The sequence below is a fragment of the Muscardinus avellanarius genome (genome assembly GCF_963383645.1).
Source record: "Muscardinus avellanarius genome assembly, chromosome: 7".
NCBI classification, from domain to species: Eukaryota; Metazoa; Chordata; class Mammalia; order Rodentia; family Gliridae; genus Muscardinus; species Muscardinus avellanarius.
In genome coordinates this window covers 5531663-5546840 of record NC_137793.1, presented here as the reverse complement: position 1 = coordinate 5546840, position 15178 = coordinate 5531663, and positions in this window count along the sequence as shown.

Below are 15178 nucleotides of genomic sequence, written 5' to 3'. Positions count from 1 at the left end.
GCGTGGTGGTACATAGGAAGCTGAGAAAAGAGGATCCCAGGCTTAAGACCAGCCTTGGCAACTTAGAAGACCCTATTTCAAAATAAAAAAAATAAAATTGGGCAGGGAGATGAGAGGTAGAATGGCCCTGGGTTCAATCCTCAGGACACACACACACACACACACACACACACACACACACATGCGTTCTCTCTCTCTCTCTCTCTCTCTCTCTCTCTCTCTCTCTCTCTCTCTCAAGTCTAGATTATTTATTTATATTCTTGAGGTCACATAGCTGTAAGTCATGAAAACCAGTCCCTGATTCTTGATTGTGACAGTGACTCCCATGCTCTAACAGTGCTTTCTCCCTGTGGTTACAATTATTGAGTGTGCTATGACCACTCTGTGTTTTCCGAATGCTCTCCCTAAATTCTTGCACACTTGGGTTCTTCAGGATGTTGAAATCCTTGGTGTAGTTGTGTGAGGTAACAAAAATCTAGACTAGGGTGCTTTTCTTAAAATGTGGGTGCCTCCTGCCAACCTAGAAAATACATATTCAGAATGCCTGGATCAGGGCTTATGTATCAACATCCTAACATGCTTCTAGGGTGCTTCTTATGAATGATAAAGTGAAATAACCCTGCTCTTGTGCTAGTAGCCTCAGGCCCGGTGCTCAGGGATCACATGTTCTAAGATGACCTGGACTTTCTTGGGAAGACCATCCTAAATCAGATGTACAGCTGTGACAGAGAGGCACTGCATCCGTAGTGCTAAGTGTGCTTGGCTTTGTGCCTAAAGGAAGATCCTGTATTAAATTTTATGCAATGTAATAATCTAAGAGATAGGGTAGTGGGTGGTATACAAACAGGTTTAATCAAGGAAAGACAGAGAACCCCTAGCATTCTCTACAGTTAATCAGATTCTCCAGTAGGATTATACCCTCAGTCCTTGCTGCATGAAGAAGCCTAGTGGCAATGAACATTTATAAGCTATCCATGTGTTAGATACTTTATTTACATTAACTAATTTAACTTTAAAACAACCCTATGTGGTAGATGTTATTACCTTCATTTTTCAGAGTAGGAATGCAAAGCCAGCCAGGAATCCATTTTTCAAGCCAGGCATCCTCCTTGAGCTCTCTATTGTACCACCTTCACTCAATTAGCAATCTGCCATGCTTGACCCTGATCATGGCTTGGATGAGGACACCTGGCGCGATAGCCCAGGGCAACATTGCTCTAAAGGATCTTCTTTTCTCTTCAGTTTTCCAGTTTTACTTTCAGCCAATGCACTCTCCACGTAGCCAGCAGAGTGGTGTTTTGAAAGTGCAAATATGATCATGTTACATACTCCCACTCATGCTTAAAGGCTTACTATTGTCCTCCATAGAAATTCTAAACTACTTCCGGGAAGATGGCAATCGAGAAAAGGTGCATTTATGAGTCCTGCTAACACTCAATCTCTATTTCCACAAAATCAGCACTTTACATAGCCAGAAAACACTATCAGCAGAGTAATAAAAACTATAAATACAAGGGACAGAGAAAAAGAAAACTTGAAGAACAACCAGAGAACAGAAAAGAAACCAGCCCGCATTGCAGCGACAGATGCTGCACTGGCGCCATCTTGCCTCACAGCACCAGGCTCCAGAGAGGAAAAGGTAAAGAGGGAGCTGAAGTGAGCAACTGAGGATCATTTGAGTATAATTCAGCAGTTCTTTCAGCACAAAGAACCTTTAACACTCCCAGTGGCCAAGCTCATCACACCCTCCAGGGATTCAGAACAGAGCTCAAAACCAAAAAAAAAAAAAAAAAAAAAAGCCAGCCTCATGGCCAAGAGCATAGTGCTGGTGCCATATTGCCAGCAGCAGTGAGTTCATCGTGCTCATGACAGCTACAGATCAGTGTGCACAACAACCATAAGTGAAATTGTGGCCCCTACAGGAGAAATCCCCACACTGCACCCCCAGGGACTTGCCCAGCTTTGATAAACTCTCTGGGCCTGAGATATCGCAGTTCAACCCAGTGGAGGAGCAGTGGCAGAGACATCACATCTTAGTTGCAGCTCCCTGTGGGAAAACACCCAGCCCAACGACCCTCAAGGTCTCACACAGCCTCAACTAACTCCATGGGTCTGAGACTATGCAATAAAACCCAGTAAAGGAGTAGTGTCAACCGAGATTACCACAAACCCCAGAGATCCAGAACATTATGACTGAAGTCATGATACCCTGGAGAAAAATCCAGAGAAGGCACAAACTTCAGAAATCATGGGAAGGAGGAACAAGAATGGAGCACTGAGCTCCCACAACCCTACAATATCAGAACCTGACAACACAGAAATGCAGAGATCCCCAGAAGATCAATTCAGGAATGTAACTGTAGAAATAATACAGGACTTTCTAAAAGAATTTAGAGAGAGTCTGAAAGAAACAAAGGATGCAATCATTGAAGTAAAAGCATCAATTCAAACTATAAACAACTGATTAGGCCACATGGAGAATAGAAACTCGCTCCTAGAAGATGATCACTCCAAAAACGAACGCAGAGTTTATAATTTAGAAAAAACAATCCAACAGCAGGAATTGGGCATTGAAATATGGGCCCATTTTAAGAGAGCTAACCTAAGAATAATCAGAATAGATGAGGGAAAAGAAGGTGAAACCAAAGAGATCAATGATCTCCTCAAAGAAGTAATAGCAGAAAAATTTCCAAACATAGAGCAAGATGTCAATATACAGGTCCAGGAAATGTATAGAACTCCCTTTAGACAAAATCAGAGACAAGATTCCCCATGCCACATAATTGTCAAAATGACCAATGTGAAAGCCAAGCAGAGAATCTTAAATACAACAAAAACAAAAGGCCAGCCAGGTGTGGTGGCGCACGCTCGTAATCCCCCTGCTTGGGAGGCAGAGACAGGAGGATCACACAGGTTCAAAGCCAGCCATGTGTGATGGCTTAGGAGACCCTGTTTCCAAATCAAAATGTAAAAATAAGTCTGGGAGTATAGCCCGGAGGAAGGGCATTCAGAGGCAAACCAATTAGTATCACTCCAGACTTCCCAAACCAAGTCATGAGAGCCAGAAGGGCTTGGAGTAACATATTTCAAACTCTGTAAGAAAAGAACCTCCAGCCAAAAATTTTCTACCCTGCAAAACTATCTATCAAATTAGATGGGTAAATAAGAAGCTTCCAAGACAAACAGAGACTGAAGGAATTTATGTCTTCAAAACCAGCACTGGAGAAAATACTCAAGATTTTGTATCCAGCAGACAACTAAGTAAAGAAGAATAAACAGTATTTCAAACAGAAATAAAATCTTAACATGGTAGGAATTAAAAATCACCTCTCAATAATCACGCTGAATGTAAATGGCCTCAACTCCCCAATAAAAAGACATACACTGGCAAAATGGATTAAAAATCGGGATATATCCATCTGATGCTTCAAGAAGCACACCTTACAAGTTAAGATAGTAACACACTTAAGGTAAAGGGCTGAAGCAACATTCCATGCTTCCAAGAGAATCTCCAAGGCAAGCAGGAGTAGCAACTATGATATCAGACAAGTTAGAATTCAAGCCCAAACTTATTAGAAGAGACAAAGAAGGTCATATTTTACTGGTAAAAGAAACAATCCAGCAAGCAGAAATAACAATAATCAACATCTATGCCCCAAACATAGGTGCAGCTACTTTTGTAAATCAAACTCTTTGTGACATGAAGTCACACATAAATCCCAATACAATAATACTGGGAGATTTCAACACACCTCTCACAACACTAGACCGATCTTCCAGACAAAAGGTCAGTAAAGATGCCTCAGACCTAAAGAAGACGATTAATCAAATGGACCTGTTGGACACATATAGAATATTTCACCCAACTACAGCAGAGTTTACATTTTTCTTAGCTGCTCACGGAACCTTCTCCCAAATAGCTCACATCCTGGGCCACAAAATGAGCACTAGAAAGTTCAAAAATGTTATATACTTCCCTATGTTGTTTCAAACAAATAATGGAATGAAACTAGAAATCAACTATAAGAAGACCCAGAGAAACCACATAAACATGTGGAGACTGAACACCACACCGATGAATGAAGAATGGGTCATAAAAGATGTAAGAGGTGAAATCAAAAAATTTATAGAAACAAACAAAAATAGAGATACAACATATCAAAACTTCTGGGACACGTTGAAGGCAGTATTGAGAGGAAAATTTATTAGCATGGAGTACTCACATAAGAAATACAGAAAATCTTTAAATAAATACCCTAAAGATACACCTCCAAGCCCTTGAAAAACAGGAACAATCTAACCCCAAAGCCAGTAGAAGACAGAAAATTATTAAAATCAAAGCAGAAATTAACAAAAGAATCAACCTAAATTATGAAGATAAGAGATGAAAAAGGAAACATTACTACTGACAGTGCAGAAATCCAGAGGATTATCAGAAACTACTTTGAAAAATTATATTCCAACAAAATGGAAAATCTGAAGGAAATTGACAACTTTCTAAATAAAGACAAACTTCCTAAACTGAATCAAAAAGATATAGAAAATTTAAATCAACCAATAGCAATCCAAAAGATTGAATAAGCAATAAAGAGCTTACCATTAAAGAAAAGCCCAGGACCATATGGTTTTCCAAGTGAATTCTATAAAAACCTTTATAGAAGAGCTAACCCCAATACTCCTCCAAATATTTTGTGAAATAGAAAAAAGTGGGACTCTCTCAATATATATTCTATGAACCCAACATCACACTAATACCAAAACTGAATAAAGATAGTTCAATAAAGGAAAACTACAGGGCTATATCTTTGATGAACTTGGATGCAAAAATACTAAACAAAATACTAGCAACACGCATTCAAAACCACACAAAGAAAGTCCTACACCATGACCAGGTAGGGTTCATTCCAAGGATGCAAGGCTGGTTCAACACACGAAAATCAATTCGTGAAATTCATTATATAAACAGAATCAAAGACAAAAATCACATGATCATCTCAATAGATGCTGAAAAAGCATTTAATAAAATCCAACATTCACTTATGCTACAAGCGCTGCAGAATATTGGAATAGAAGAAACATATCTCAACATCATAAAGGCAATCTATAGTAATCACAGCCAACATCATATTAAATGGGTAAAAACTTCAAGAATCCCCCCTAAAAATAGGAACAAGACAAGGATGTCTATTATTACCACTTCTCTTCAATATAGTACTAAGGACTCTAGCCAGACCAAAAAGGCAAGAAAAGGAAATCAGAGGAGTACAATTAGGAAAAGAAGAACTCAAACTTTCACTATTCGCAGATGACATGATACTATATTTAGTAACACACTCAACCAAAAGGCTTATAGAACTGATCAACGAATTCAGCAAAGGGTCTAGATACAAGATCGATCTTAAAAAACCAAAGCTTTTCTGTATACCAACCATAAATCCACTGAAAAATAAATTCAGAAAACACTTCCACTCCGGATCTCCCATGAAAAAATAAAATACATAGGAATAAACTTAACCAAGGAGGTAAAAGATCTCTACAAATAAAATTATTAAACATTGAAAAGAGAAATTGAAGAAGATCTTAGAAGATGGAAAGATCTTCCATGATCATGGATAGGCAGAATAAATATCATTAAAATGGCCATCCTTCCAAAAGTGATCAACAAATTCAATGCAATGCCCATTAAACTACCAAGATCATTCCTCACAGACATAGAAAATCAGTCCTTGAATTTATTTGGAATAACAACAACAACAAAAAAAACAATAATAGCCAAAGTAGTTCTCAGCAACAAAAACCATGCAGGAGGAATCGCAACACCTGACTTTAAACTATACTACAAAGGCACTGTAATAAAAATAGCATGGTACTGGCACAAAAACAGATACATAGACGAATGGAGCAAAATAGAAGATGCATAGACAAGTCCACACACTTTCAGCCAATTGATTTTTTACAAAGGATCCAGAAACATACACTGGAAAAAAGATAGCCTGTTCAACAAATGGTGTTGGCAAAACTGGTTAACCATGTGCAGAAAATTGGGAATTAATCCCATTTTCTCACCCTGCACAAGAGTCAATTCAAGATGGATCAAAGATTTGGAAATTAGACCAGAGACCTTGAGGCTCCTTGAAGAGGGCAGAGGTCCAACACTGCAACCCATAGGCACAGATTAAAACTTTCTCAACAAGACCCCAAAGGCACAACAAACTAAAAGGCAAATCAATACGTGGGATTGCATGAAACTAAAAAGCTTCTCTTCAGCAAAGGAAACTGTCAAGAACCTCAATAGAGAGCCAAGAGAATGGGAAAAGATATTTGCCACCTACACCTCCAATAGAGGACTAATATCTAGAATATACAGAGAATTCAAGAAACTCAACACTAAAAAAGAAAAGAAAGAATCCAATCAAAGAATGGGCAAGCGAACTAGACACTTAATGAAAGAAAAAATTCAAATGGCCAATAAATGCATGAAAAAATGCTCAACATCATTGCTAATCAGAGAGATGAAATCAAAACTACCCAGAGATTTCACCTAACTCCAACTAGAATGGCAATCATTCAAAACACAAACAACAACAAATGCTGGCGAGGGTGTGGAGAAGTGGAAAATCTAATAATACATTGTTGGTGGGATTGCAAATTAGTGCAACCACTTTGGAAAACAGTATGGAGAATCATCAGAAGAATGGGAACAAATTTACCATTTGATCCAGCAATACCACTGTTGGGTATCTACCCAAAAGAAAAGAAACCAAACTACCAAACTAATGCATGTGTATCTATGTTCATAGCTGCACAATTCACCATAGCCACACTATGGAACCAGCCAAGATGTCCATCAACAGATGAATGGATTACAAAACTGTGGGATATGTACACAATGGAATTTTACTCAGCCATTAAAAAAAAAAACTCAATTACATCATTTTCATGGAAATGGATGGAACTGGAGGACATTATGCTAAGCAAGATTAGTCTGTCACAAAAAATAAGAAATTGGCTGCTTTCCCTAATATGTGAAAGCTAAGGAGAAATGGGTCATGGGAGGAACTCTAGATGAAAAAGGAAATCGTATAGAGGAGCAAACAAGACAACCTAAATGAGGGGGTGGGAGGGGGAAGAAGGAAATTCTCTAAAACACACAATGTACTTAAACATATCAAAGTCAACCACTAAGCCAAGCAAGGGAAGAAGGGATGGGGAGGGAATGCGGTGGTAATTGGGTAGGGGCTAAATGGGCGATGTGTATATGTACATCCACACAAGTTTTTTACTCCAATATGTTGTATGAATACAATGCACCAATAAAAATTTAAAATAAATAAAATAAGAGAAAAAATAATTATTAAAAAAAGAAACCCTAAACTGCTTATTTATCAAATCTTACAAGGTGAAGATCTGACCCCTGAATGTTTTCCCAGCTTCATCTCTCCTAACTCTTTCCTCTTTTCTCCTGTCTCTGTTTAAATAAGATGTGTACAGAGAGTGGCCATATGGGTGAAAGACAGATCAGAGAACAGACCAGAGGCTGCTATAGTTGTCCAGGAAGAGCTTGGGATGCTGCAGGTGGCATTGACAGAAGGACTGAGGACACAGTGCAGGGGACAGCAGCTCTTTGGCTCCCCTGGTCTCCCCTCATTTGAACAAGCTGTGTTCAAATCAGACTAAGTGCTACCTCTTTCAGTAGTTTTGGGCTCTCCTACATAGCATTCTCTGTGCCTAAAATGCTTTCCCCAGTTTGTCTCCTCTTCTCTCCTAGATTGGTTTGATTTGTTGCCCACAAACATCACCTCCTAGGGGAAGCCTGTGATCGTCCACTCTGTGTTCCTGTAGAACCCCGAGCTTCCCTATCATGATGCTAACACAGGTTTTCACATCCTCATCTCCAGCTACACCTGTTCTCAGCATCAGTAGCCACATCTGGGTCCTCTTCTCACAGCTCACTGTTCACAGCACAGACCTTGGGCAGAGTGAGTGCTCATGTATTTTTAGTTGGATTATGTTGATTAGAGAAGCTTATTAGTTTCTTGCAGATGAATAGTTAATAGTTTGCCTTCTAATCTACTACTTAGAAATTTCTTAAGTATAGCTGGGCAAGGTGGCACATACTTGTAATCCCCTCACTTGGGAGGCTGAGACAGGAGGATCACACTGGTTCAAAGTCAGCCTCAGCTACTTAGTGAGGCTCTCAGCAACTTAGTGAGACCCTGTTTCCAAATAAAGTATGAAAAAGGTCTGGGAATATAGCCTAGAGGAAGAAAAGCCCCTGGGTTCCACCGCCCAGTACCACACATAAAAATAAATTTCTTAAGTATATATCCTAGACTTGAGATAGAAGAAATATAAGAAATAAGTAGAAAAGACACATTGTCATTGAGGAAATTAAATTGTAAATCAGAAGTTCCACATTTTCCCAGGACTTTCACTTTCTAAGCCAGTGTTTCTTTCAGACCTGCCATTCTTAGCTTTCTGAGCAATCTATAAATCTTAAAAGTTAACCATAAGTCCACTCACTTATAATTACTTTGTGTATTATTAATTAGCCTACCAATAAATAGGTTAAGCAAAGATACCTGATGCTCAGAGTGGACCACACAGAGGTTGGCAGTTCTAGTCAACTTTGAATGCGCAAATGTGTTGGCTATCCCCTCTGTAAAAGTCTTTCCAGATGCTTAGCTTTGAAATCCACCTGTTTCTTCTGTTTCTCTATTTTGTTCCACTTATCATAGTCTATCTTGAAACAAATAGGTCACTCATTTTGTGTGTGTGTGTGTGTGTGTGTGTGTGTGTGTGTGTGTTTGTGTGTTTGTGTGTGTGTGTGTTGTGACTGAGGATTGAACCCAGGGGCATTCTACTCCTTAGCTACCTTCCCAGATAGTTTTATTTTATTTTATTTTTATTTGGAAACAGGGTCTCACTAGTTCCTCTTACTGAGTTCCTAAGACTGGCTTTGAACCTGCAATTTTCTTAACTTCCCCAGTACTGGGATTAGAGGGGTGCACCACCATGCCTGGCAGTCATGCACCTTCTGTGTGTGTGCTGGAGATTGAACTCAGGGGCATTCTACCTTTGGATATGCCCCTAGCCCTATATTTACTTTTTACTTGGAAATAGGGTCTCACTAAATTGCTGATGCTCTCCTGTCTCAGCCTCCCAAGTATTGGGGTTGCAGGTGTATGCTACAGTGTCTGGCAGTCATGCACTTTTTATCCCCACTGTTCATATAAATTCATCTTTGAATATATTCCATGTGCTGGGCAGAGGGTTAACATCTTTAAAATGCTATAGCACTTTATGGATTAAAAAATTACCTTCAATCTAAAATTCCATTTTCTTTTCAGCTCTGACAAAGACCCTGTAAGGGAGAGTAAATGGCTACATCAACAACCACTTTACAAATGAGGATATTGAAGCAGGAAAGGTTGGATTTGAACAGTCTTAGGTTTTAATTATAGCTCTGCCATTTCCTAGATGTATGAATAACTCACATTGTTGTTCTAATCTGCAGTTCACTGCAAGATGTGGGAGATTAAGTCCTCCTTATAGTGATGACGATCAAGTGTAATTATGTAAAGGTCTCATCACAGGGTGTCTGGGACATAATAAATATTTAATAAATAGAAGCAATAAATGCATAAATAAAAGTGCATGCCATGGCTATCCAAAGATATGTGTTGAACCTAGATCTAAACTCTACATTCAAGGTCCTCTTGGATATATACAGCACCACTAGATTTTATCATAGGCTACTTTATGGAAAAAAAAGCAAATTTAAGTCATTTTTATAACTACAGAAAAGTCTGACTGCATTTTCCAATTCTTAAGGACTCAAACATGTTAATTTAAATAGAAATACTTATTTCACTGAATTTCCAGCCATCACCAATCGGTTCTTTAATATCCGAAGGTCCCTTGTAGGTAACACAATTGCAGTATGTACCCATTAGCATCATGTTTGGTGATAAACAACAGAATATGTGACAATAGCAACTTAAATTCACAGGGGATTATTTCATGTCAGGACACATGGTCTAGGGCTCAGTCTACAGCACAGAAATGCCCTAAGGAACTAGTCTTTTTCTATCTCTGGCTCCACTTTTATCTTTATTTCATAAAAATGGATGTTGAAACTTGTGTCACCTTCAACGTATGAAAAGTCAAGGGCAATGTCTGTGCTGCTGGCCAGTCCTAGCTGCCATGGAGGTGTGGGTTTTAAATGTAAACATGTCCAGCTTCCAGTGTCATGAAGATGACAAAGAAGCGGGATTGAGATAAGAAGATATCAGATACGTTTAGAGGGAGCCAGCATACAGTATCTGCCTCAGGACTATCTGATTAGATTTGTATTATATTAAGGTACATAACATGTTGAATTACTTTATTATTCTTTAATCAAGATAATTTTAATGTGGCTTAAAACCTCACTTGTGAGGATGGTGATAAAAAATCAGTCTAAGTTTGGAATACCTCCCTAAAGTCATACACTTAATGAAGTCCTGAGTGGAGAAAAAGTAGATTTACATGTTATCAGGAAAAAGAGAAGAAAGAACTCAAGTTTTCCTCCTATATGGCTGCCATTAAATTGCTCATTGATTTCTTCAATAATATGGATGGATCTTAAAGGCATTTTGATAAGTAAAGGTATCTTGAAACAAATGACTACATAATGTATATTTTCATTCATGTAACAGTCTGAAAGTAAAAAATTATAAATGAAAAGCAGATTAGTAGCACCCAGGAAATGGTAGATATAGAAGTAGCTGGGTATAAAAATGGATTGGAAAAGAGAGGAATTGGGTAAGTTCAGACTTAGGCAAAAGATTGTGTCTGCCTTGGGAAGATCTGACAAATTTGCTCTAAGTTGAATAAATAATGAATTACTGTATTCTCCAGAGGAAATTATAGAATGATGAAGACTATGATCTGGGATTGGAGTGGTGGGCATATGATCCCATGCATTTGTCAAGATTCATAGAATGTCACAGTATGCAGAAGGAACATTAAGGTATATAAGCCATACAATGAAAACAACAATCAATCGAAATGTTGGGGTATTTCAGAAAGACATTTTAACTGTAAAAATTAATCTAACTGTATTGTACATATATGACATAACCGTGCTATAGAGAGCAGGAAGGAAAAGGATACGACCTAAGAAACTTTGCAAAATAGTTTTAGACTGGAAATTGTTAAGAGAAGACAAAAAGAAACTTGACATAAATATTATATTTTAGTTGGTAAAGGTGTTTATCATAATAGTCCAGGCAAACAATTCCAAAACTGCTCTGCATGAACACTGGGATTGAAAAGATATGTAAATAGATGCTGCTGGTAGATGCTATGTTTCCCACCATCTTATGGGGAAATAATAGGTAAGCAAGAATATAAACTGCAAGAAGCTTATGGTACTAAATGAGAGACTTCAGTATGAATCCATAGAGGCTGGCAAATACAAAAACATTAGCAAATGACTGTGAATGTGTGGATTAGTATGTATAAACACAATACCCAGCTCTGTCTACTGGAAGAACCCAGAAACAATAATACTCCAGTAGCAAGGATTACTCCCAGCACCCAGACCTTGGTTTCTACCCTCCAATAAAAGGAATCTGGGATCCTTAGAGAAATGGTTGATGCTAGGGGTTGTGGTAAAGCAAATGCAAGTTAAGGTGAGAACCCTTAATTTTACTAGTTAGTTAGGATGTGCTAAAAAAAATTGATGGGGCCATCTCAAAGGGACACAAGGGCTAAGCCAATGGAACCTCCAATGACCAAAGCTGGAGGAATTCATGGAACGAAATGTACAAGAGCGTTTGGGAATCACAACACCAAGTACAAACTAAATCTAAATGACTCTACTTTGACATAAGTGACTGAATAAATCAATGAAGAGAGACACAGAAACCCCTTTACAGAAGTGACTGAATAAATCAATCAAGAGAGACACAGAAACCCCTTTACAGAAGACACAGACTAATTTTCCTTTGGGGTGTGAGCTGGTCTTAGTGAAACAATTCTAAAATGCAGATTATGAAAAGGACAAAACAATTTTCTTTACAGTGGAGAAACCCATCCAACAGCCAACATTGTTCCAACCAAGTGATCCGATTATTAGCAGTGACATCATACATACCTGATGCTTTATCCTTGCACTATTTTTAAAGACCTTTATTCTATCCTGGGAATGATCAAACAAACCTTATTTGAGGATGATTCTACTATTAAAACCTGTTAAGTCTTTTCAAAATTGTCAAAGTCATGAAAAAAATAAAAGATAGAGAAGTAGTTCTCAGATGTGGGGACACTAAAGAGACTTGACAACTTAAGCGAAGGGTTTGGATTTGCTTGTGGGTGATGAGAAATACATTAATGGGAAAATTGGTGGAATCCAGATAGAGCCTAGAGTTGCATTAACAGTAATGTGTCAAGGTTGGTTTTGGTTTTGACAAATATACCATAATATAGTAGGTTAACCTAGAGCCCAGTGTGGTATCTGGTACATGGGAGGTCATTAGTAGACATTTTCCAAGTTTATAAATGTGACCTTAATATCTTCAAGAGCTCAGTCTCTAGTTTGGCCTATCAGCAGAGCCATATGTTGGAAACACCTGCTCTGCATGAACACTGGGGTTGAAAAAATATGCAAATAGATGCTACTGGTGGATGTCATGTTTCCCACCATCACACCATGTGAAGTTCTAGGACTCACTTATCACCACTGGTCTAAAAGCCATCTGAGTTTCGGCAGGTAGTTGGTACCACACTGCTAACGTCTTCCTCTTGTCCTCCTGACTAGCACTGCCTCTGTGTTGCCAGTGATGCTGACTGGACCAGGTTCCAGGGGTCCATGTTCTCTTTATGCAGACAGCCATCACACTCATTCTTAGCACTCTACCCAGCCCTGTGTGTCTCTTCTCCTCAAGATGCATTTTTTGTTTATTACAAAGACTCTCTTCACTAATTCATGCCCAGAGTTCTCTCTGAAAACCTCACAAAGCCAACTTGGAGTTGCCTGCAGAAAACCATTGCACTGGACAAAAACAGCCAGTATAATAGCTGAGGTTCCTCACCAGGCTGAAGCTGGAGTAGGGGCTAAAGAAAAGAATTGCTGGAGCCTGCTAATCTCTGCAGCCGGCAGCTGAGATGTTCAAATTGAACATCTAAGTTTAATGTAATTTAGTATATTTGCTCAGTGTGCCGTTTTACCCCTGGGTGAACGTGGGAAAATGAAGAAGGAAGCTAATTGCTCCATGATCACTTCAACATAATGGGCCAGTACCCAGGAGCGGCTGCTGTTCTCATTAGATGGTGTCACTGGGGGGAAATGTCATTTCCTCTTTTGTTAGGTTCAGCTTCTTTTATTCAGGAACTGTGTTTACAGTACACTTTTGTCTAGTTGGTCAGGACACATGGCAGTTTCCTTCTTTCATGCCTTCAATATCAAGTTTGTGCCTCTAGAAAGACCACTTGGCTTTTAGCAGTGATGCATCTCTGGAAATCCTAAACTGGTAAAGGAAAGAAACTTCAGCAGACCCTGAGCACCATTCCTACATCTTGCAAGTTGCAGGTCTCTGGGGAAGATGCATGATATCACCTGAACTCTAGTTTCTTCATCTGTAACATGAAGATAATAGTAGGAGCTGTCTCTGAGGGTTGTGAATAAGAACTAACGTTAAGCCAAGAAGATGTTTAGCCCTGTGTCTAGTACATGATAAGCCCTCAAGTGCTGACTTATATGACGACTATTAATTTTAAATATGTTTACTAATTAGCCAAGTGATTGCACATAAAGATGAAAAATAATTAAAATATATAAGTGCATGCCTTAGCAGCATACTTTAAGTAATGGAACTCGAAGAGAAGAGACAAAGAGTAGGGGTGACGTCTTGATTTCCTTCTTCATTTCTATGATGGTGAATTAAGCTTCCCTGGCTTTTGCTCTGTGAAGAGAAATCTAGTGATAAAACAATCAAGAAAAATGAGAAGCTCCAGCTTAATAGGATTACCATCGTCTGGGTTGTACATCAGAGTTTTCAATTATTTTCTCAAATAATTGACTGAGAGGCAGAATAATAGAGGAGAGGAATGTGGCATGCTGGTTTTTGAGAAGTGCTTTTATGTCTCAGCTTTGACCTTTACCAATGGTGAGAGCCAAGGCAAGGAACTCTTCTTATCCTTATCTCCTTTCAGTGTTTCACAGGGCATGGCGTGACTTCAGTGACCCTACCCTCAAATGTTCTAGAAATCAAATTGAAAAGAAATCATTTTGAAAATGGCTCAGAAACTAAAGTGTCACACCAAAACCTATGCATGAATATTTATAGCATTTTTACTCATGATCTCCCGAAGCTGGAAGCAACCATAATGTTCTTTAATAAGTGAATGGATAAAAAACTGGTACATTCTTATAATGGAATATTATTCAGCAATAAAAATAAATGAGCTAGCAAGCCGCACAAAGATGTGGGCAAATCCTAAAGGCACCTTGTTCAGTGAAAGAAGACAGAATGAAGATCTATATACTCTGGAAGATTCTCTATCACATTTTGCTAAAGGTAAAATGATACAGATGATAAAGTGATCTGTGGATTAAAGAGGTTCAGAGCTGAAAAGGCTAAACAGACAAAGCATGTTTCATTGGGGGGGGGGAATGAAACTATTTTCTATGATTTTGTATTTCAGATGCATGATACAGGCAACTCTCAAAACTCACTGAACTTCATAGCTCAAAGTATGCACTTCAATGAATGCACATTAAAAACCATTTAGGAAGTTGAGGGAATCCCAGGATGGAACACAGAGCTTGACAAAGCAATTTTACTTTTTATGAAAAAAAAAAAAAATATATATATATATATATATTCAACGACATGAGTGAAGAATGTAATAGAAAATATGATCAAGAGATTAAGAGAGGGACAAAAGGGGGGACAGAAGGACAGGTGAGGTCAGAAGAAAGAAAACAAATTCTCACAATGACTGAAGTATGACAGAAGGAAACACCAGCCAATAAGTGATTAAAGCCGAAGTCACTGAGCAACAAATTATGGTAGGACTGGAGTCTAACCACAGCATGAAAGAAATGTACACCTGCCAGCACTGTAATAAATAAGTGATTATGCAAATAAATGGCAGAGAAGAGGCAACATTCCCTGGCAAAATAAAAATT